This window comes from Haemaphysalis longicornis, unplaced genomic scaffold, assembly GCF_048455015.1.
Source record: "Haemaphysalis longicornis isolate Haplotype H1 unplaced genomic scaffold, Haemaphysalis longicornis Haplotype H1 scaffold_26, whole genome shotgun sequence".
Lineage (NCBI taxonomy): Eukaryota > Metazoa > Arthropoda > Arachnida > Ixodida > Ixodidae > Haemaphysalis > Haemaphysalis longicornis.
In genome coordinates this window covers 248,479-273,076 of record NW_027526319.1, presented here as the reverse complement: position 1 = coordinate 273,076, position 24,598 = coordinate 248,479, and the positions used below count along the sequence as shown (strand labels likewise).

Here is a 24,598-nt window from a genome sequence, read left to right as displayed (position 1 = left end):
TACTTCTGCTCCCAGCTCCTCCCCTAGAATCAGCAGCTGATTCTTCAACAAACGCTTCCAATCCATGACAGAGAACTAGTGTGGTGCGGCTCACTCTCTACCCATAAGTTCCGGAAACAACTGCTTCTGTGGTAGCCTCTACCAGCGAAAAGATTGCACTTCTATCTTATCGGCCTGGCAACCAAAAAAACCAAAGCCAGCACTCACCAGTTCACAGCTGTCAGTCTCCGTGATCTCGGCGTGTTGATCATTCTCCGTCCTCCAGGCTCAGATCCCACCGCTGCCACCAGTTGTCGCGAGTTGTAGCGACCGCAGTCTGCTGGTAGCGGGGCCGGTCGCCGTCGCTCCGTCGAGCCAGGACTAGGGGAGAGCTTAGAGCAAACTCAACGGGTTTATTTACATTTTTACAGTGAGTTATCGAGATGAAGACAGAAGACAGATCTTGGCGGGCCGCAGCACGCCGTTTTTGTTGACCCCCGATCCCTAGTTCCCTAGGTTAGGGATCCCCATACAAAACAATGCGGACCAATGGTGATGTGTACGTTCCTCGCTGTGAAGCACCGCCCTCGGGTAGGGACACGCCTTTCAGGTATGTCGGCAGATGCACAGCACACGCACACACACACACCCTTGCCACTCGTCAGGACCCGCGCGGGCGCCGCGTATTCTTTTGGTGTCTGCCGCGCGCTGCGTTCCCAGGGAGCCTAACAGCACAGATTAACAAGGTTCGTGGAATCACTCCGGGAAGGGTTAATGGCTTGACCATTGCCACTGCCTTCTTCGCTGTGCTGCCGCCGCCACGGGGTCCCATTGTCCGGTCGTCGCCGTCTGGGCTTTAACGCGCACACGCGTTCAGTTGCTCAGGCCGGGGGAATACCGGCGGCTCCTTAATCCCTTTTGGGGCAACAACACTCAACGCCGCTCAAAAGCCGCTGTCAATCAGTGGCCGCCGCGGCGTCGTGTCGGCCTCCTTTCGTTTCCGTCGACAAGCGGTGGGGTGGTCCACCGGCGGGCGACTGATCCTCGCAAACATGGCGCCAGTGAGTCATAACACTGCACAGCAGTGCGGGGCTTTGGGGTTGTCTCAGACGAAACTGGCCGATTAGCGGAAAAGACGGTGTCTTACGTTACCACATTTGTCGAGCGAACACCATGCCACACGGAACAATGATTTCCTAGCTTAACAAAAGGTGCAATGTGCAAATTAATACGGTCGAAAACAAAGCAAAGGCAGAAAACGGCTCGGCGCAGTATGATTGCGCTATTTAGTAGGACTGAGGGTAAAAAAGGCTCCGCGGTCGGCTTCCGAGCAATGGCGCACTTGGTTTCGCTTGAAGACCTGTTCTTGTGACGTCATTGCAGACTACACAAAAACACAAGATTTGGCGGGAGAATCAAATTAGAAGTCAAATTGAGTAATCTCTCAGTGAATAAAGTCTAAACTTGAATTTTGTCTCCATGGCTGCTTTAAAGTCCCTGCTGGAAGGACTAGAAAAATATTTTTTAGCTCGACCGCGCTTGTGGTTATAGCTTTAAATCTTTAGGAAGCACAACGGCTGCAGAACCCGCGGCAGGTTGCCGCATTCATACTTTCTGACCGTCGAGTGATCTCGCAGTTCTAGTGTCTCTCTCGATGGCCTATCACTACAATTGTCATTGCAACACTCACACAAGTTACCGGCTTCTCCTCCACTCAAGACAATTAAGATGGAGCTCAGGCTCAAAAAAAAAAAAAAAAAAAGGACGCAGAGGGCAGCATTTCCTTGGCTGCATATATCTCTGCAAGCTACATACACGTATTGGTCCCCGGCGCGCATCGTAGGGGACATCCCGGTGTGTCCAGAAAAACGGAGTACACTAAAAGACGTTTCCACGCTTTGCTCTGCACCTCCACCACCTCGCCGTCCTAGAAACAATGAAACACAAAGAACAAAAAACCATCTCAACAGCAACGATAAATGAGCTTCCGGCGGTCTTTTATGCTAATTTAAGGTAATCCACTTAACACCCTGTATTTTGTCAAAATTTCTCTAACACACACTACCCATCTTTCCCGGAAACTGAGGAAAGAGCTCACGGACCTAGGGCTTCTCGACCAGAGATGGTGTTTATGTATGGGTGTAGTCCTGTCTTTTCCCAATTCTCCAGCGTTATCTACAGGTTCACTTCGCGCACTTTTTCTGTTGCCTTGAGTAAATGCAAAAAGAACGCCGCTGTTCGGTCTTAGTAGTAATGGAATGCGGGTGCAGCCATGCTCTGTTTCGCAAGACTCGTGATTTGTATTTCTTGGCATAATTTTGTATAGTTCTCGCAAATAACGGGGGTTTATCACATTTTAAGTCGGCTGACTGCTGCGGGCGCGTCATATCACCGCGTTTAATTACGTTCTGCATCGCGCACGAAGTGCCTAGCTCGTAGCTATTTCGCAACAAATTCCCTTTAAACCTTGAGGTAACGAACCCCTTTCTAACGAATGTCTGGATTTAACGAAGTTTTTCAATGCCCCATTTCCACGCCCATTGAAGCCCATGTGTTCGCGACCTCTATGTAACGAAGGCGTTGCGGCGGCTAACCTTGATGTAACGAACTCGCCAAGCTGATCAGAAGTTGTTTTCTGAACTTTTAGTAAAAAATTGGGTGGGTAAACGCACTAACTAACCGAGTACTAGCACTACTTTAAGGAGCCAGCAGCTACAAAAACGTCTGTAATCGCTGAAAACAAAATTAGTCATGATGGGGATAATGAATGCAGCGGCTAGCGCCATTCTATAGCTTATAACGCAGCCCCCGCTTGAGATTCCGCTTGCGTAGCGTCACACCACGACGCAAGGGTAGCTACATTTCATCTTTTTTTTTTCTCCGCACCGCAAACGACCGTGCGTTCGCACGCCTGAGTGCGGTGTCGGTTTGACACTTACGTTTTGAGGTGCTAGGCCTGCCTGTAGGCGTCTGGTCGCGCGTCTCCACTGCTGCCTCTGGTGTTGGTTCGTCTGTGATGAGTTCTGCTGCCAGAAAACGAAACACTTCCTATTTTCAAGACAAGCAAGTAAATGCCATTGCTGCCAGGCACAGTATCCCAAATGGCACCCTCTCAACAATTTTGAGTGCGGAAGTGAGCATCAAGTTCGGGAAAAGGCGCCCTTTTCAGGATAAGTTTGGTTTTTGACACGCGTTTGGAATCAACCAGTTTCGAAAGGCAAAAGTAATAATTTTGTTACTCGTGTGAATACGGGGTAAGTGACCTTCCCTCCGTGTAGCGCCGTGTAGTGCCCATGCTAGCACTAAAGCAACAGGCGCAAATCACGCAGTTTTCTTCTCTGAAATAAGTCCTTGAAGGGCGAGTTCACTTTCAGTGAGGTCTAGCATTCTGATTTAGTTTCCACTCCATTCACGCGAGGCTTAAGTCGAAACCAGCGTGTAACGAAAACCCGCATGTAACAAAAAATTGCGACCCGCCGCTGTGGCTCAGTAGCTAAGGCGTTGCGGTGCTGAGCACGAGGTCGCGGGTTCGATTCCCGGCTGCAGCGGCCGCTTTTCTGATGGAGGCGAAAAGCAAAAACGCCCATGTGTTCGAGATTTCGGCGCACGTTAAAGATCCCCAGGTGGTCAAAATTAATCCGGAGCCCTCCACTACGGCGCGCCTCATCGCCTGCGTTGCGCCGGCGTGTTAAACCCTACAATCAATCAATCAATCAATAAAAAATTGCGACATTTTGACAACTTCGTTATGTCAAGGTTTAACTTTACCGCCTTCGCGACAGTATCCTGCAGCAGCATACCACATTCCGCCTGTCAAGCGGTGTATAACGCCGCAAAGCGTAGGGGTGGTACTCCGTAGGTAGAAACACTTTTGTAAGCTTCATAGTACGCGCTCAACATGCAGTGTACAGGCCCAGATTCTTTTGCCGTCGAGCCCCCCAGAGCTTGCGGTGTAAAGAATTGATTGACGAAATAATTCATTGCTTGGTGCCTGCCTCAGTATGCACGAAGCTTATGAAGCGCTTGCTAATTCCCCACAGCGGCTGTTGTTTGTACTGTAGGTAAGTATCACTTTGCTAGAACAGAAGCAGCAGCTGTCGGGTTCGCGCCTGCCTATGCCTGAAGTTAGGCGTCGAAGTGTTGCGATGTCAGGCAATACCGACAGCATGACGTACAAGGTATTTTTCCAATAAGTACCTATTCACGAAGTTACAGCGCAAAATGCGACGCTAGGCTTAACATCCGAAGGTTATGCTTAAGATTAGGCAACCTTCAAGTTCAGTTTTACGCCGTGTCAAGTAACTTGACTCTTATTACTCGATCATCGGTTAATGGACTTCAACGGGTAATTGCCTTCACATCAGGACATAAAGTTACAGCTGACGTCGGGCCGCCGCATCTTCAGCGCAAGTGGGTGAATAATGTTATACAGTAGAACCCCGCTGTTACGATCCTTACTGTTGCGTTTTCCTGGCTGTTACGTTGTTTGCCATTGGTTCCGGCACAGCTTCAATAGCGTTTAATGGATTGTGAACCCCGCTGTAACGTCTCAACTGTGGGCCCGTTTTCGTATGATGCGTCGCAACCTGACACTACGAAGCCGCTTGGGCACAGCCATTTTGCCGTTTCATGAGGCTTGGCCAGTCTTTTATACTGAACTGGCTAAAAGAAGCCGCAAGCGAGTTGGAGAGGCCGTCACAAAATAGCCATCCATCGCGAGTTCTATCACCATCATTACTGTGCTTACAACAGAAGTTTAACTTCTGAACGCCGGAATTGCGTGATGTTAGCGCCGCCGCACTGTTGTAATTGTGCCGTGCAGCGTTTTTAGATTAGGTCAGTTTGTAAAGAGCGCGGCCTTCCAGTACCACGGCGCGGGCCGGTGCTGCCGCCGACCTACAGGTCGTGGCGCTGCGGTAGCGTTGAGATTAGGCGCTCGTTGAGATCGGTCTAGGCGCGTCGTCTGCTGCTCCTTCCTTGCTACTCTCGGCGCTTTCTACACCACCCATACTGTAACTTGCGCTAGTTTTGTCGAAGAAAAGCCCATCATTTTGGCAGGACGCAACATCCCTTTGGGTGGTTTTCTGCATGACTTTGGCGTCTTTCTTTCGACAGGTGTTCAGGTATGTTAGGGGAAATAGGGGGCACCGCGCTCTCCCCCAGGGTCCACCTGCCTCGCGGTATCTTTTGTTTGATCGTTCACGATGCGTTCGTAACAGTTGACGATGTTTTAAGGCTATCAACGAATGTCGCAGCTGTATGTCTGTGACGTTACCTTGAGGTCTTTCCGCGGAATAGCGCTCTACGGCGCCTTGAAGAAATGCCGCGGCACGGGCTCTGCCGCTGCGGAAGCAACACTGAACGGCAGCCCGGCGCGCAACACGTCAACTAACATCACCGACACTTCAGAGATCCACTAAAATATGTATGTGCGATGACAGCACAGAGTTAATACGGTAATACAGACGTGATGGCAACAATGGAGCTCTACGTAGGGGGTGATTCAACGGCGCCAGTTAGACGCCGGCCCATTTTCGTGGCTTTCTCCTCACTCTTACGTTTTCCCGGCTGTTACGTTTTTCTTTCCCGGTCCGGTGAAAAACGTTCTAACGGGGTTCCACTGTATCCCCTTTTAGATCTTTCAACGGGATATCTGGGCGTGCCTACATGCTTCTCTCTTGGCCAATATCTCCTTCTTGCTATTCTTCCTCCATTGCTATATATCCTGGATTCTGTTACCATCTCTCTTTCAGTGCTTCTTGCGATCACATTCTTTATCGGAGAGGTTTCACAAAAGAAACTGTACAGAACAACCTTCTGAAAACAGGCTTCCCGAATTTTGCGGCGGAACTTGTAAAGGTAGGGAGCCCTGCTTAAGCCCTAAATCCCGCTCTGTATTTTCTCTAAAAAAGGGCGCAGAATCAGAGCAAAGCCCATAATAACTGCTGGAGAATCACATGAGGTAAGGCTCTTAATCTTCCAAAAGCCAGCCTTCATTCTTAAAAAATAGGTTTCCTTCCCCTCTGTGAAAAAGGATGTCCAGCGCAACAGTTTGAGGGTTATTGTAGCAATTGGGCTGAGGTCCCCGGGATACCACAAACACACACACCGCACAATCGACGCCGAATTCGTAGACCCGCAAACTACAGCACAAACTGTGCCGTCGTTCCGGGGAAGCGTTCAGCGGGATTCCAGCCACGCTGACACTTTGTTCTTTCCGTGTCGAGGTATTCGGTATCCCGCTTTCCCCTGGCGGTCACAGCCCGATCGTCGTCGGTGGTGTTCTTTCCCTACGTTCGCGCTCGTTTCTGCGCATCTTTTGCTTACCAGTAGGCTTTGCTGTGCGACGCACAATGTGGTACAGCCAGCGTGAAAAGACCGCGCTTACTTCAATTAAATAAAATCAAAGTCATTTCTAAACACGACTTTGTTGATGTAAAGACATTTTTCCAGGGTCACTATATGCGTGTTATATCAAATTTTAAAGCTCGGGAGGCAACCAGCTGGATGAAGGAAGAAGGTGGGCATAGAGCGCGAAAGGTGAACACGTGCGGTCACCAACGGCGCGTGCAGAGAACAGTGGCTAGGTAGCTAAGAAAACTAGGGCCCCTTCTCATCCTACGGACACCCAAACACGCGGCTGAGCGTATAAACTTTCCTGTGCGCTTTCGTTTACAGCTGTGCAATTTTAAAAAATGACCACGTGTCTGCTCCTCCCGTCGCAAATGTCGACTAAAGACGATAGTCGTCTGCCGCCGCTGCCATGTAAAAGCTTCCAATCTCTTTCCCGCTCACCTCTCATGCTGTTGCTCTCCCGTCTCTCCTGCCAAGATAAACACGCTAAAGGTTTATTTTAAATTTACCGCGTTCCACTGCACCACACTGGTTGCCTCGATGCCAGCGCTGCCCTACACGAATCGAGGCATCGCCTGAGGCGATGACCGAGGCACCCCGCTCTAACGCTTATAGAACCACGTTGCCCTACTCCACCCACGTGCGTTCCAAGCGGAACGTGCATGGAACCTATCCAGTGGAAACCTTCATTACTGGTGCCGTTTCATTTCTTAAAATTCTGCCTGGAGCTGTAGTAGCGCGGGCGACGGGAGATTGGAGAAACTTTATTGGTGCCTGCAGTACGCGCGCGCGCGCGTAGGCTGAGCCTACGTCATTCTCGGGGCAGGCGCCCGGCGTGGATCCCCGTTTGCCGTTGCCGAATCCACAAAAGGCTCACAAAAATGTTACCTCTAAATATCACTAAGTTCCAAAATATCATTTGGACACCGGGACATGAGGAGCTTGAGGGTAATGAGAGAGCAGACCAAGCTGCGCGAGAACTTACTAACCGTTCAGCCAGTAGTCTTAGCTTACTCACCCCTCTCCCCAATACCTTTGGTGAGCGACTCAACATTCAAAGAAAAGCCAGAGCTCTCTTTCCTCCACCAGATAAAAACTTAACAGCTGCAGAGCATCAGTCTCTTAGACAAATACAGACGAACACCTATCCCAACATCCTCAGGATATCGAAGATGTTCCCCGAGAAATTCTCAAACGCATGTAATAAGTGCGGTGAAATATCCACCCTATTCCATCATCCTGGGGTTGTCGTACTATATGGCCCTCAGTAAACACCAACACCAAGTTATATGAGCTATGGGAGGCAGCTCTGGCCAGCTCTGACCCTGGGGTTCAGAAGTATCTGATCTTTAGGGCCAAGACTGGGGCAGAGGAAACAGAGGCCCTGGAAGGAGGGAACCTACCCTAGTTCAATCAAGACCTTTCAGTTCAAATAAACGTTTCATCTATCTATCTCTCCCCGTTGCCGGTTCGCGGAGCCCCTGCCTGGCCAGTGCCTTGAGGGCCTACTGGACGGCTCAAAGTGGTGTTTCTTGGTTTTCACTCTTCGTCGCAGCTGCCAGTCGCGGCGGTATGCTTCCTGACTTTTCTTCGCTGGGGTTCTTGGTACAGTTCCACAGCATGTGCGAGAAGGTTGCCGTCTCCCGGTGGCAGGCCGCACACTTGTCGCTCTGGTATGTCTCGGGGTACATCCTGTTTAGTAATGGCGGACTGGGTAGGGTGCCCGTCTGCAGTTGTCGGAACAAAACCGCCTGGGCTCTGTGCAGCCCTTTACAGGGAGGCGGGATAAGCCTGCGGCTCAGTCTGAAGAACTTCGTCATCTCGTTGTAGTTCACCATGCGGTCTTTGGAGCTGAACCACGGTGGTCGACAGCCCTTGCGGTCGCGGTCGGTTAGTTCTCGCGCCGCGGCGCGTGTCGTCTCGTTGTGGTTCTCGTTTCTCTCCGACGTCTTTCCTGCGTGCGCCGGAAACCACTTTATGCGGACGTTCTTGTCCTTTCCTGCTTGTTATATAGTTTGCTGATCGCCGCCAGTGCGATCCTCCCCTAGGCAAAGTTCCTTACGGCTTGCCTGGAGTCGCTTAGGACGGTCTGGCAGTCCCTATCCGCGATGGCCACTGCGATGGCTATTTCCTCGCCCTCTTTTTGTTGAGTGCTTAGGGTGCTGGCTGACGCTCTAGTGTTCCCGTTGGCATCGACCACCACTACGGCGAAGCCTTAGCGGCCGGGGTATTCGGCCGCGTCCACGTATCCGACGCCCTCGTCGCCAGCATGTAGGTCTATGAGTGCCGCGGCTCTCGCCTTTCTTCTCCCCTGGTTGTATTATGGGGGCACACTATTAGGGATTGGGTCAACTCTGAAGCCACTTCTTATTTCGCCGGTATCGGATTCTTGATGCCTTGTTGGTCGTGGTATCGTATACCGAGCTTGTCTAGGATTTTTCTGCCTCTTTTAGTCATCGAAAATCTTTCAAGCTGGGCTGCGCGCTGTGCTTCGGCTATTTCCTCCAGCGTGTTGTGGACACCCACGTGCAGTAGCCGATTCGTGTTGGTGGTTTCCGGCAGTTCTAGTGCATCTTGTAGGCTCTCCGTATGACTATGTCGATCTTGCTTTCCTCGCTCCTCTACATCTGCGAAAAGGCGCCACGTGCGCAATGTGGCAGAACACAAATGATTGAATTAGTCTGACGAGGCTTTCCTCTCTCACGAGGAATCTCATTGCATTTGCCGCTTTGCAGATGAGGCGGGTGATGGTGTCTCCATTTCTCCCGTTGTCCTCGACTGTCATTCCGAGCTCTCTGATTGTGTTCACCGTCGGGATCACCGTCCCTAGCTGCTTTGGTTCTAATATTAATTTTCTCGCGTTCTCTCCTAATTCTTTTCCTATGTTATCTTTTGCTCGGGAGGTACAGCAGGAGTTCGGAATTGCTCGGTGAGCATTGAAGGCCCGTACCCTCACGGCAGTCTTCAATCGCGTCGATGGCTGTTTGTAGGGTTGCTTCTATGTGGGCGTCGCTGCCCCCGCAAACCCACCGCGTGATGTCGTCCGCGTAGATTGTGTGCTTGACTCCCTCGATCTGTTCGAGTTTTTATGCGACTTGTATCATCACGAAATTGAATAGCATCGGCGATATGACGGAGCCTTGTGGTGTGCCTGTGCTGCCGAGGTTCTTCTCGTCCATCTTAAGGTCGCCCGCTTTCAGATCGACTGTTGTGTTCGAGAGAAAGTCCTTGACGTAGTTATACGTCCTCCCGCCCATGTTCAGTCGGGATATCTGCCTCCGGATTGTTGAGTACTTGACTTTATCAAAGGCACTCTGCAGGTCGAGACCAAGTATTGCCTTGGTATCTTGGAGTCTCCGTCGATGACCTGTTGTTTCAGCTGAACCATGGCGTCCTGAGTGCAGAGGTGTACTCTGAAGCCGATGGTTGTATCTGGGTATAGTTCTTTTTTTTTCGAGATACTCCTGCCATCTGCTGAGCAGGACGTGCTCCAGCACCTTTCACACGCACGATGTGAGCGAGATCGGGCGGAGGTTGCCGGTACTCGGTGGCTTGCCTGGCTTGGGGATTAGTATGAGGTTGGCCTTTTTCCACTTCTTCGGGACGGCACTACTTTTCCAGCACTTGTTGTAGTACTTTGTCCGGCTCTCGATACATTTGTCGTCCAGGTTTCAAAGTTTCAAAGTTTATTTCAAAAAATGCAATAATCTGCGATTACATAATGTAAGTATACGAGAGGAGGTCCCAAGGTAACAAACCGTGGGTGGGACCTCCTATGCTCCTACACCATAAATTACGAGCATATAAAAAGACGTAGTTGGAAGTTAGCAATTCATTAGCACGTAACGGTAAAAAAATAGTGGCAATACAGAAACAAGTCAAAAGCAAACAATAGCAAAGTATGCATAGAATATGGCTCCACTGTATATACTGCACATACCTAATGAGAGCAAACCATTCTAGAAAAAGAAAAAAAATGAAAAAACAAGTACAAACATTTTCATTAGAAATAATTTATACATGAGTACACGCAAACAACAACAACAAAAAACAAGAGGCCAGAAAATGTTCTTCACAACCAAAACCAGTAGTACTGGCATAGCCTAATTCCTTTTATTCCAGTAAATGCAGTGTAAATACTTTTTAAAGCAGAACACGGATTTAGAGTTTTTAAGGTCAATGCTTAAAGTCTTTCAAAAGCTTATTGCGGAAAATGCGATAGTTTGTTTTCCATAATTTCTTCATACTTTGGGTAATGACAGGTTATTTTGAGACGCAAAACGTCTATTATTACGGTTGGACATTAAATAAAAAGGGAACATGTCTAGTACAAGGTCATTATTTATTGCGCGAAATAACATGATGGCAAGACTATATGCATATAATTTAGAAAGGTGAAGAATATTCAACTGAGAAAATAGAGGCGACGATGGTGATAGACGGGGCGAGAAAGTAGTGATACGCATGACCTGTTTTTGGATCTTTTCTAACGGGGTAATGTAAACATTGTATGGACCTCCCCAGGATGAAATTCAATAGTTAAGTGACCGTGGATGAATGCAAAACACAGACAAGTGAGAGTTCGAACGTTAAAGAAATGCCTTGCCCTTAGAAGTGCACTTACTCTGTAAGAAATTTTTTGCAGGTAGAGACAACATAAAAACGGAATTTTAGGTGCATGTCCATAATGATACCCAGGAAAGAAGCCTTTTAATGTAACGGAATCGGTTGAGAATTGATATTCAAAGATGAGATGGCGCCCAATTTTCTTTGAGGAGAATAGAAGGGTACGAAACAGGTCTTCGAGACTTTGATGGAAATTTTATTTGCATGACACCACTGCTCGAGGGAGAGGAGGTCTAATTGTAAATTAGAGATAAGGGAATCGATATCCTGATGGTGTGATAAAACACTGGTGTCGTCGGCATAAAGTATACAAGTAGAATAGGACAGGCACAAAGGAAGATCACTAATGTAGGTTAAAAATAACATGGGGCCTAGGATAGAACCTTGTGGAACACCCCTGTTTGATATTACCCATGCGGAATTATGACTGTTGATGGAAACAATTTGATACCTATCTTTAAGAAAACTTTTTATAACAGTTAGACCTGGACCAGTTATGCCATATTATTCCAATTTTTTAAACAAAATGCTGTGATTAATGGTGTCAAAAGCTTTTGATTGGGACCGCTCCCGAGATGTTACCTTCATCAATGTAAGATTTAACCTTATCAGTAAAAGTAGCAATGGCAATGTCAGTTGAGAAACCTTTTCGGAATCCAAATTGGTTGGAAGTGAGAATATTAAACTTGTTGAAATACCTAGACAACCTTACCTCTATTAGTTTTTCTAGAATCTTGTCGAAAAAACAAAGAATGTAAATTAGCCTATATTTTTCGGGGTTTGTAGAATCACCTTTTTTAAATACAGGAACAACCTTAGCCCCTTTTAGGAGCTGTGGGAAAATTCCGGTCTTAAATACACAGTAAAAAATGTGACTCGGTACGTGCGATATAGGTTTACTAATGATAACATGATTGCCATGAATACCATCTAAGCCAGGGCCTGTTACATTTAGTGTGCTAAGAATGGACTCAACTTCCTGCGGACAGGTGGGGTTCAAGAAAAAGATTGCAAACTGCGATTGAAAGGCTGAGCGTAATGCGAAACCGTGGCGATATGCACATTGCGGAAAAAAATATTCGCAGAAGGCATTTGCGATTTCTGCGGGTTCAGTCATAACGGATACATCCTTACGTAGAGTAATTACTCTGTCCGGTTGTTGGACCTTATTTAAAAATTCATTAAGTATTTCTTATTTTTTCTTTACGTCATTGCCACACTCCTGAAGGCATTTTTCGTAATAGTTACGTTTAGCTCTCTTGAGCACAAGAGAAAGGATTTTACACCATAATTATTTAGCCGCATTTTAAGTTTGTCATTAAATGGTTGTCCTTTAGTTTTTTTTCTTATGTTATCCTTCTTACGCAAGGAACGTAGGAGAGAAGTTGTAAGCCATGGTGCGCGCGGACTAGAGTATTTTCGATTGGACTGATTTACGGTAGTGCAGTTATTACCCGAACAATTAATGACAGTGCAAAACTGGTCCAAGGCAACTTCAGGGTCGAAACAGTTGATGATAGAGGACAAGTCAATGTTAGAAATCAAGTCGAAGTATTTTTCGTGGTCAAAGAAAGACCTGAAGTTCAGTTTATTGATGTTTACAGGTTGGTATCGAAGCACAGAAATACGGGGAAATGGTCTGTAATCAATGTCTCAATTGCACCAACAGTGGGGGAAGTGGAAAAGTTTGACAGAATGGGATCGAGTAACTAATCAGAACCCCTACTACTACACCTCGTGGGAACAGACATTAGCGACTGAAAACCGTAGCTAGAAAACAACTCATGTACTCTGAACAAACAGAATTGGAGGTATCAAGAATGTTAATGTCGGCAAAAATTATAACGTTTTTGTTTTCAAGAGATAGTAAATCAAGAACGAGTGAAAATGCACTAAAGAAAGCTGATAGTTCGGATGAGGGGGACCGATAAATTGTGCCGCAGGCAGTTTTACAACTGTTGTCACATGTTGAGAAAGTATCGAATTTTATTACCCAAACGGATACATTTCCCCACGTTAAGCGATAAGTCAGGTCGGTGTTTGTAAGCAATGTCTTTATGAATGTACAGACCAGAACCACCGTAAGGATCTTCGGAAAGATCGCAATATTCGGACAAATAACCGGGAATGTTGAGAAGGTTTTTATCGGAGGGCGTTAGCCAAGTCTCAGAAAAACACAACCGTGAAAAGCTGTGTTCCAGGGAATCAACGAAAGTGCTAATATTATCGTAGTTCTTTCTCAAGCACCGAGCCTTAATATGTATTGCGGATAGCCCTTGCAGATGACTCAAGGCATTTTTGGCGGGCTCAGGCGATACGTAAGACAGAAAATTTAACAAATCATGGAAGTGGGTGAACCAGTGTTTACATGCTGAAACACCTTAGATCGCTTTCGCATGCGAGCCGGTACACTGGTTCTTCTAGTGTCTTTTGTGGCCTTGATAATACAACGATCCGTCCAGACGAACATCCACTTACGTTGCTTTTTGAGGTCGAGTGCCTTTGAGAAAAGTCCTTTATTGTCAGGCGTTACGTGCTCATTAACGTAAATCGGAGCCTCTTGAGAAGCAGGAAAGCCGAGATCACTGGTTTTGGGACGGCCATTGCGGGCTTTGGTGAGGTAATTCGAACGCTTACCACGGGGGAAGAACCGCAAAACGATGGTCATGTGTGTACTGTTACGCGTCGCAATCCTGTGAACCATGTCGATGTCCTCTGGTTTTAAGGGGCATCCCATCTTGTTCTCAAGACACGCCACTATCTTTTCACAGTCTTCCCCTTGCGTCACAGGTACGCCTTTTATTTCGAGATTGTTTAAGCGCGAATATTGCTCGAACTGCGCGACCTTGCGCATGAGCGTGTCATTGTTTTCCTCGAGTTTTTTTGTTTTGAGCAGCAAGGGCAGCGTTCTTGGTTTTTGCGGCCTCGAATTCTTTATTGATGTAATCCGTCGATTTCTTCAACTCAACAACTTCGTTCTCAAGCTTCCTAACATCAGCTGGGTTACATGTCACAACAGAAAGTTTCACAGAGTCGAGCGCGCGACTCAAATCAAGCAGTTTTGTTTCCACAGTATTCTTGAATTCTTCAAATTCTTTAGAAAGCGCAGCAACAGTGGGACCCGTGAGTGACTCGAGACAAGAAGTCCAGGCGGTTGGTACGCAATTGCGAATAAAACTATAATCACCTGCGTGCGTAGCTCATATCCGTGAACCGACGGCCGAAGGGACTGCTGCCTCGAATCGCTCGTTGGGTAGTGGTCAGTGAGGTGACGCCGTGCGCTTATGTCCTCCTGGAGAAGGCCTGTGGACGCAGCGACGCCTGATGCCCCGCAGAAGTTACTGCAGCTGATGACGCCACAGATGCCCAGTCGCAGCAAATCCATGAACAGGCATGCGCAGCTGCGACCGACTTTCCAGGCAGTAGACTGGGTGGGGCAACCTGCGTGCGTATGTTATATCGGTGAGCCGACGGCCGAAGGGACTGCTGCCTCGAATCGCTCGTTCTTGAGAGCTTTGTTCGAGGTGAGGTCCGGACCTGGTGCCGATCTGGTATTGAGCTCGTGCAGTGCCGTCCTGAACTCCTCGACGTCGATGTCTCTGTACAAGCGCTCATTGGATTCGCCTTGGTGTGTTCCGTGGTGTTCGGTTGGCGTTGTCGGGGTGTATTTGTCTCTCAGACGGCGCTCAACGTTTTGGGCTCCGTGCTTGGCGACCTCCTTGTGCAGCAATTTTTCCAATCGGTCCCTTTGGTGTGATTTGGTCTTGGTCTCATCAAAGAGGTGTTTGAGCAGGTTCCGGGTCCGACCGTTGTGCATCTGGCCATGAGTGGCGTTGCACAGCTCGTTCCACTGTTGCGTGCAGAGCGTCGGACAGTGCTCTTCGATCGTCCTGTTGAGTTCCGCCCCCTTCTTTCGTAATTTTCTGTTAAGCCGTTGTCCCTTCCACCTGTTTATTATGGATTTCTTGGCTTCTATGAGGTGGGCTACCTTGCTGTGTATCCTGTCGACTTCGACTTCGGTCTCGATTTCCCTGGTCGCGTTGCGCGTGTCCAGGGTGATCTTGTTAGACCATTTTTTTATGTCATCGATTTCTTCGTCTCCGCCGCTTTGTGCCCTGGCTTCTCTGAAATCGTTCCAGTAGATCCAGGTGTACTTCTTCCTGTTGTCGGCACGGCTACGGGTGGGTATGGTGACTTTTACTAGCGTGCGATCACTACCGAGGTCGTCCCCGGTGTTTGGCCAGGTGATCGGGGCTGTCTCGTCATTTTTCGCAAAAGTGAGGTCCGGGGGGGGGGTGTCTCTGGACACAGAGTTCCCAATTCTGGTTGGGTGTGCGGCATCTGTGATGAGTTTAAAGTTCAGCTCACTTGCGTTCAGCGCCAGGTTCCCCTTGATGTTACTTTTGGCGTATACCCATGCGGGGTCCATTGCGTTAAAGTCTCCGCAAGCGAGCAGTACGTGGTTGCCGTCTGCTTTGCTCGCCCTATGTAGGACGTTCCTAAATCTCTGTTGCTTTTGCGACGGGTTACTATATAAGTTTACGATGAAAATGCTGTCCCTTCAGTGTTTCTTCGGAATGCGTTCCCTTAGCGTGTGCTCGACGCTGACGTTGTTGAGTTCATATTCGACGAAGGTTAGACCCTTCTTACCAGGGTGCATACTCCTCTGCCACCTGCAGGGGCCGCATGCAGAGGGTACCCTGGGAGGGACTGTGTATTCGTGAGTGTCTCTTGCAGTAGCAGCACGTCCGGGTTCCTGCCGACTTGCTGGATGTACTGCCGGACGAATGCTCACTTTCCTTGGAAACCACGTCAGTTCCACTGCCACAACACTACGCTTGTTGTGCCGGCGGCCATGTTTGTCCCGGGTGGAATTCGTTGGGTGGGGCTTGGTTACTTGTGGTTGAACGAAGACGGCGTGGCTAATGATTAGTTGTACGTTCCTTTCGAGGACTATGAACATGTTTCTATGTTCCACGAGGGTGGTTTGAATAGAGTCTATGGCAGTCTTCATGGCCATCACCATGCTCTCGAGCCTCGCAATGTCTTCGACGCTGTTCTTAGCCTTGTGTGCCTGAACCGCTCGCTTCTAGTAGCCAGTTCTGGGACCCTCTCGCTCGTCTTACTGGTACCCGGCTGCTCGCTCTGATTTGTATTGTTTTCAGTTGTGTTTTTCTCTTCCAGCCTTCTGTTGAGTTCCTGGATGGTGGGCTTCAAGGCTGCATTTTCTCTTTTCATGGCTGTGTTTTCTTCCCACAGTTCCTTGAACAGCTCATACATTTCATTCTTGCTCACTTGGTTGGATTTTTTCTTGGTTTCAGTTCACTTTCCTTTCATGGCCCCTCGTGCTTTGTCGGCCCAGCTCACTCTGTCCTGTGACTGACACGACCACCTGGGTTTGGAGCGGTCGGCGCTACAGCTGTGTTTCCTCTGCTTGCCCTCTCTCGACTGCGAGCGATTCCTGGAAGGCGTTCTTGACTTGTGCGCAGCTAGATTTCCGAGCGCCGGGAATTCGCGTTCGCTATCAAGTGGGTTGGCAACCTTCCGTCGCTCGCATTGCCTCCTGCGTACGATGTACGGTGTCTTGTACCTCGCCTTGCACTCTCTGTGGCGGTTGGGTGTGTGCCGCCGCAGAGTTTGCACTTGGGTGTGCAGGGGTGACCCTCCTCGGGGTTTTGGAGTCTGCATCCCACGCATACGCAGGCGGTTGTTGTTGGGCATACGTCTTTGAGGTGCTCGATGCGTCCGCACTTATGGCAAACCTCGATTTGTTTTTTGTACAGGTGGCGGATGAAGTCCAGTCCTGAATCTGACGAAGTTGGGGTCTTGCAAGCCCTCGAAGGCTACGATGACAGTTGTTGTGCTGCTGATTTTTCTGTCGCCACGGCCGTTGGATTTCTCCCATTTACTACCATGAATGTCAGCTTCTCTTGTGCTTATCCTGGTTGGGATGCCTCTGATCACCCCCTTGACGGTGTCATGAGGGTCGGCGCAGTAGGCGCTGACTTCATATGGTTTGCCTAGAACGTTTATCTTTCGAAGGCCTTGGTAGCGTGTGGCGTTTTCTTCTTTTGATGTACTAACCACGATGATGTTCTCTGGAAATTTAGGGCACAGGATGTCCTCGCTGTCTTAGTTGTTGTTGAAACCAGCCGCTCGTTGGATAACCAAGAAGTCTTCCGTGGCCCCTAGCTTGGCGATGTGAAGGTCGCCTCTTGGTGGTATGATGATCTTTATTTCGTCCAGCGGTAAGGCTGGCATTCTTGCGGCTTTGATTATCGAGGCCTTGACGTTCTTGTTACCTCTCGCTGCTTTCTTGGCTTGGGTATTCGCCACAGTGGGCGTCGAGCTCGCGTTGCGCTGTCGGCGACTCGACACGCGTTCACCCGCAAGCTTCCATCCTGCATCTCGGAAAAAATCCTCAGGCGAAATTTCTTCCCCTTCGACTTGCTTGCACACACATCTTGGCTTCGAGGCTCGAGGAAGCCATTGCATAACCGCCACCGGCCGGCTAACTCTTGATTTAGGGTTACCGTGGCGGCCACCGCTTCGAAACTTCCCGGATTCGTAAAATGAGAAATAATGGCTTCCCAGGGGAAAATCTGGTCTCCCGGTGATCTCGTGGAGAATATCTGTCCATTGGTACTAGTTTAGTGGTTTTGCATCCACTTGGCGCGTCGGAGAACCGGTACTTGGTGGAGCCGACGCGAAGCACGATTGCATCGGTTGGCCCGCTGGTGGCCAATCGCGATGGAGAGAGAGAGAGAGAGAGAGAGAGAGAGAGAGAGAGAGAGAAAACGTTTATTGAAACAACAGGGACGGGGTAGGGGAGAAAAAGAGTTAGGAGCTGTGGGCGGCCATCCTATTCCGGTAGGCCGCGCGCCGCGGCTGCCATCTTCACCCGAGAGATCAGGGCCTCCTGGTCTTCGAGCTAGCAGCTCTGCAACGCGCACTCCCACTGCTCAAGGGTAGGGGATCTGGGTGGTGTAAAATTTTTTTTCTGCAGTGGATGTAGTATTTCATTTTCTATCGCAAAATGAATTATATATAATTTTTAATGAAGGGAAGCTGCAAATATCACTTATCTATAGATTTTCTGTCTCATCTATGCATAATGTGTTGTTCTTGTTCACCAATGTTGACAAGTATGAACATCGCCACCGGACGTAGACGTTTAGATTTGGCTGTGGGTATATAAACCTATTGTGCAGCTTCTGTTTTACTTTTATTGGGCGGTTGAATCGAATTACACAGAGACAGACCAACCAACATACATGAAGGGGAAAATTTTCGCGTTCAAGTGGCCCAATAAACACAATCGTCTTTGAAATATGTTGGGAATAGTCACGCATACAATCACCCCGAGTGTGTGTAGAACCTGGAGTGAAGACCCAAAATACGCCCCTGAAATATCTGTCCAAGTATTGTGGATGCAATGTTTAAAGAGTTTCATTTTATTAATGAGCAAGCATAGCTGTCATGCATTACATTTTAGCAATCAATAAAATCATAGCGCAAGTATTCACACCTGATTCAACAAAAAAAATATTTTGTTCTTAGCGGTCGAAGATTGCCGAATGTCTAGGAAAGCTGGAAAACGCGTTGACCGCACGCAATAGAACTCATGGCAATTTGTAACTGTTGAAAAGTAAGCGTTGTTTCATAATTTGGGGTTAAGCACTCAATGACTAAAAAAACATAGCGAGGAATATGCTGGGGCCATTACCTACTGCTCTACTCTTTACTGTGTGCTTGTTCTATTTTTGCCTTTGCAGTCTTGACCTTCAACCCATAGTCGACGCCGCACCACAAGAAACGGGTTTCGAGTGAAAAGTCAGGGTGGACTCAAGGAGATTTCATGCCTGAAATTTTCTTTCCGAAATGGGAACAAAATTTACTTAATGAGAAGAGTTATGAAATGTGTGAAGCAATGGCAAGAAAAATAACTTTGGTTATGAAATACTGAAAAGGAATACGATATGGTTGATCCAACGTTATCTGTTTTTTTTTTTTTTTCATGTTTCTTCTCGCTTACGGTTGTGTACCCAAATTACCACAATATGACAGCAACCATTTCACCCGCTTAGCAATAAAACGGTTCCTAAGTTGTGAATTAACCTGCTCTTCTTGTTTGCATTATTATTGTACCAAGCATTTTCAGAAAACGGGCTACTCCAAGGAATTGTTAGACAACGCCATTTAAACAAAAACGGTAAAAACTGTATTAGGGAAACAAAAATCGAGCATGCTGTTGTTTTGATGTGCCCAACTGGTTTTATGTTATTTAAAAATTGGTTTCTGGATTTATAGAAAAACCAAATTTACCCGCAGCAATTTCAAAGCAGTCACTAGTACTTGACAACGTGAATGCTTTTTTGCCTAAATGATTTATTACACACCGAGCAAACATTGAATAACCCTCGCATGACAGCTTGCATCTGTAGCGTTCTCTGAGTTCATCATACATTTCGCGAACAACCAGACAAGAAGGCGAATTCCAGCGTGACTATGACTTACCATGAACTGAAATGTTTGCTAGGCTTGAAATGATGATATGCAGGCATTTGGTTGAAGTTAAACCTAGACAAAAACTCCTTGTCGCGGTGACTTGCCCACAGTTTATATAACCTGGTGACATCTGTGCGGTATATTACTATAGCGAAGGAGCTCCCCTTGTGCTGCTTCAATCGCCCGGTGAGGCGGTGATGTAGAAACGATTGCGGGCAAACGAGGATATACTCGCTCGTGACGAAGAAAAGAGATCCATTGGTCGTTTGTTGGTGATAAGTTGGTGTCACTACCGTTTATAGCGAAATGTTGTTTATGCGTCTTATGAGCCTGAATTTTTCCGTACGTGCGTAATATCCACCTGATGGCCTGTATCAATCATCTTCATGGCCCACGCAATAGCCGCAACATACCCAAATGCTTGCGGGATACCTGGTAGAGGAACTTCGAGGTTGTAACAAAAAAATGCACGCATCTCCACGAAGTGAATCGTGACGAGTGGGCGAAGAACTGGGAATCGTTCTTGCCGTAAATCACCCGTGGCATTGCCCACTCGCGCAAGTAAATGAGTGACAACGCGTGTGTACAGTATATGCAATTCCAATACAATCCGATACAATTCCATTTAATCCAATCCAATGCAATCCAATGCTCCTCGCCCGTGCGCAACACTGTGTACACGGACGCCAAGGGACAAGCCACGGACAAGGCGAGGTCCTAAGGGGCTTCGCACCTAACAGTGAAGGAGTGTGGCAGTCGTGAAGAACAGCGACCGGTCACTGGTCTACAGCCTAGCCATGATTATTCTGTCCCGCACAGCAGGGAAACCAGTCCACAGTTCTTCCGCCAATCCCTCGGACATACCATGACATTCCACAGCATCAGCGTTTGAGCTACCATACTCTTCCTCCGCCGCACAAACAGATAACCAAAGACGAAGCTGTAGAAACGCGTTTACTCCAGACAAGCACAAATCCACATCCCAGCCTCCTGCACACGACGTACCGTGCATTCACCCGCCAAATAAGTGCCCCCTATGCGGCCGGCAAAAAGCTACGCTTTACCACAGCATCCCGTGGGCCTGTTCTGAAGCTACGACAGTGCCTGGGAACGACAATCCATGGACCGACCAGTGGGAAGCCATGCTGTCGAGCTCGAACCTGGAAGATCAGCGCAGACTGGCCAAGAGGGCCTGGATGCCACCCAATGTTACAGCGGCTTTGGAGGAAGGGCTCCTCTCTCTTGGGAAGACGATTTACATTTGCCATGAATGGTGTCTTCGTCCTCATCCTCCCCTATTTGGGCGCACTTCTAGGATGTGTGATCCTGTGTTTTTTACGTGTTTTGCACTTATTTGAATCACAAGGTGATTTAGATTGAATTTGCATCGACAAGCAGGACGGCAGGGAATTGTATGGTTTGCGCTTATACCATAGGTGAGCCGATTGCGCCATTAAGACCAAGTTTACGGGGATGGTGCCGGAAGGTGCCCAAGAGTTATGAGTGCCACATGGAGATTTTCTTCTTGGGAAAAACTCCCACTATAAACGAGATGGCTATACATTTTGAGCACTGCAGAAAGATTTATAGATAGGTTTCGGAAAGGTAACGTGTCGCCCACGAACTCTTGAAATCATTCAAAGGTAAAAACTGCTGTGGCTGGCGATTACGATACCCCTTAAGGCGAAAATTATGTGCAGCTAAACTGAGCTGGTTCTCTCGACGGCAGCGATGGTGAGCCTCTGCGTAGGCGGCGCGAAGTGCGTCTCCGAAAGGAACCGCCAACTGCACCTTAGGAAGCGTACGTACATCATCGTCCCCGCGGACACCGCGGACTGCCCTCCACCGAACCCGTTCGCCATATTTTCCTCCGCCGTTTTCTTTCTGTCGTAACCCGCTCGGTTACAACGCCCTCGCCGTGCCCGTGCCCGTGGCCCTCGCCGCCGCCACAGTGCAGTAGCGGTGGCCAAAGTCCTGCGCACTAAAAATGACACGACCCAAATTACAGGTCAGTTCCGGCACATTTAAAATAATGGTCAGTATACCCACACTGTATGAGTAGCTAATTTGTTTATCATTGTTTTGGGTGCTGGCATTTCCTGTTTCTCAGAAAACCACATGCGATGCCACCATATTTTCTTACTGCTAAACGTGAAGCAAAAATTATCAATGGGAACTGTTGCTGCAGCACATCTATTACAGAGGGAATTTACAGGTCGATTAGGTTGACATGAAGGAGGAGAGTTGGCAATTTGGGAACTGCTGCGGGCTTATAAGATAAGAGTAATTTTCATTCTGGTCGTTATCTTTTATCCCGTTTCCAATGGTCGTGCAAAGGCAACCTTGGAGAAAGTTGGCCCATGGTTAGAGCAGCTCGAAAGAAGACCAAGAGTGAGAAGAGAAAACACAAAACACGGTGCTCGCAACTGAATTTTTTTCCGGGAAGCGGTCATACTTCTACTTGTACGTCACAAAGAAAAGAAAAACCGTCATGACCAGCGTATATATGCAACCTTTTTTGACAACAGTACGAAATAGGGACAAGTAACGCAGTTTTTACAGTGATCTGGGCTCATGATCTCTCGTGCAAGATTGTCACGCTGCTTGGGTACAAATGCAGTGCTTTAAAAGCCTGGAGCATATGCACACCTAGGCGTATGCGAAGACATGTGGGCGAAAGAGTCGTTATCCACCGACCATTCATGTTTCCTTAGCGTACCATGAAGCGTACCAGGTACGCCACGACAATTGTAGAGTTATTTGTGGGTGCGGTCGTTGCTCGTCGGCTTAGATCGAGTAAAACAAGAGCAGTCCAAGACGAGGGGGGGGGGTGTGGGGGGGCGTGGTTGTTTCAATACAAGACCGTAAACTTCTTTGTGTAATAATGAGAGAATATCCACTTAGAATAAGTCTCACGAATGTAATTTTGACGCGATGTATTCATTGACCAATGTTTGCCCAAAACACGGGATTAAATTAAGTCCAGATGGAACGCCTGAAGGGGTTAGGTCGCCGTAACGCTGGTCTTAAGGCGAACGCTTTACTTATCTATGTATGTAACGCATAATGTACAAAAAATGCGTGTGTCAGAAGAGAGAGAGAGGTGAACATTATTGAGCCAAGCTCTGTTACGGGGAAGGCTGTGACAAAAGGCGACGCAGCGGGCCCCAGGAAACGGAAGCACCAGCGGGAAAAGGTAGGCAACTGCTTCGCGTGCAATGCGAGCCCCTGGAGAAATGAAGGCAGTGACAGGGTTATCAGGAGGCTGCTGGCGACGACGAGCCAGCAGAACAAGCTTCGGAAGGTGGTGTCGAGGGAGCTGCATGGTCAAGTGGTGACGGCTTCGGCCGTAATGTTCAAGAAAGAGTGCAACAGATCACTACAAGGTTCAACTACGCTTTCGCTTTTATATTGCGAGTAAGTTGTAATAATCCACATATGTTTGTTTTTCGCATCTGTTACCTTTTATAGATTGGGCACGTGGAACTGGTGAAGCGATCCTGCATGACATGCACATTCCTCTGCTTCTGCGGGCAATGCCATGTGCAGTTGCCTTTTTTGCAAAAGCTTACGACGCTGGAACTACAGCACATACGCGGACGCAAGACACAACACCTTTCCTCGACAGAATGAAAATACTGTGTACTGATTTCTACGGAGCAAGCCAAGCTGTGGTCTCCAAAACAAGTATCGACGCTCTGAAAAAACTTGGGGTTGGACTTGTACAAATAGAAAGATCGCACAGACTGGGAAAGCATAGAGTGGTGGACACACCCGCTAATTGCTCATTTGGTATCAAACAGAAACGAGCCGTCTTCGTAAGTACGGGAAAACTTAAAGGGAGTAAAATTATAATCTCGGGTTTTTTTTAAGTGCAATGCACTTCTTAAGCGACCCTGAACCTGCGTCCACCGGCGATGTCCGCATCACATACCCGCGTGGGGGATTGGCCAGGAATCTCCTCGTCTTCCTTGGCAACGGGGGGAGATGGGCGCGCGCTGCCTGGCCGCTGACATGGCACATACCCACGTGGGGGATTGGCCAGGAATCGGGCGTGAGAAGGGCTAATGCACCCGCTTAAAGGAGTACTGACACGAAATTTCAAAGCTGAGATCCGCTTTAGCAATCAAGTACAACGACAACACAAATAGGTGTCTGTGAATAAATGCATCTTTCTTTCTTTGTAGTTGTGTGTGTGTGTGTGATCTCTCTTTCGCGAACATTACCGAACCGCACAAATTCAACTCGTGCAATCGCACTTTCACATTCTTCCCCTCGGGGAAATGCGGGGAATTTTTTTTAGAAAAGATGCGCAGGAAACGGGAAATCTTTGGCAACAGAAACATGATATCTTGGTAAATGGCGAGAACCTTAATGGGAGTGAAATTTCAATCTCGGATGGTTTTTTTTAGAAAAGGTGCGCAGGAAACGGGAAATCTTTGGAAACAAAAAAATGAAGTCTTGGTAAATGTGGAGGAACTTAAAGAAAGTAAAATTTTATTATCAGAGGTTTTTTTTTTACAAAAGACGCGCGAGAAAAGGGAAATCTTTGGATATAGAAACATGACGTCTTGGTAAATGCGGAGAAATTCACAGGGAGGAACATTTAAATTTTGGAGGATTTTCTAGGAAAGATGCGCAGGAAACGGAAAATCTTTCGAAAGAGACACATGACGTCTTGGTAAATGGGGAGAAACTTAAAGAGAGCAAAATTATAATCTCGGAGGGTTTGTTTTTTGGACAAGATGCACAGGAAACGGGCAATCTTTGGAAACAGAAACAGGACGTCTTGGTAAATGCGGAGAAACTTAAAAGGAGTAAAATGTTATTCTCGTAGGTTTTTTTTTTGAAATGATGCGCAGGAAACGGGCAATCTTTGGAAACAGAAACATGACTTCTTGGTAAAGGCGGAGAAACTTAAGGGGAGAAAAATTTTAAACTCGGGGGGTTTTTTATACACCTTATCAAACATATACTCACGGCTGCTTGTAACCCAGGTGCTCCTCCTTGCCTGGATACACCGCCCATCCAACACCATCGACAGACCAGCGACAACTGAGGACACCCCTGCCGGCGAGCAATGGTGCTGCCCGAGCCCTGCCAATGACCTTAAATTCCTACACTTCGACGA

At 48.0% G+C, this 24,598-nt stretch overlaps 1 long non-coding RNA gene across 1 annotated transcript in view; it reads left to right on the top strand.

The window, feature by feature from the left end:
• Positions 1–19,170, top strand: part of LOC144172772 (uncharacterized) — a 32,084-nt gene extending 12,914 nt beyond the window's left edge. Inside the window, exon 3 of the long non-coding RNA XR_013323099.1 lies at positions 18,735–19,170. This is a non-coding gene — a long non-coding RNA (uncharacterized LOC144172772). The remainder of the gene's footprint in view (positions 1–18,734) is intronic.
• The last annotated feature ends 5,428 nt before the right edge of the window (positions 19,171–24,598 follow it).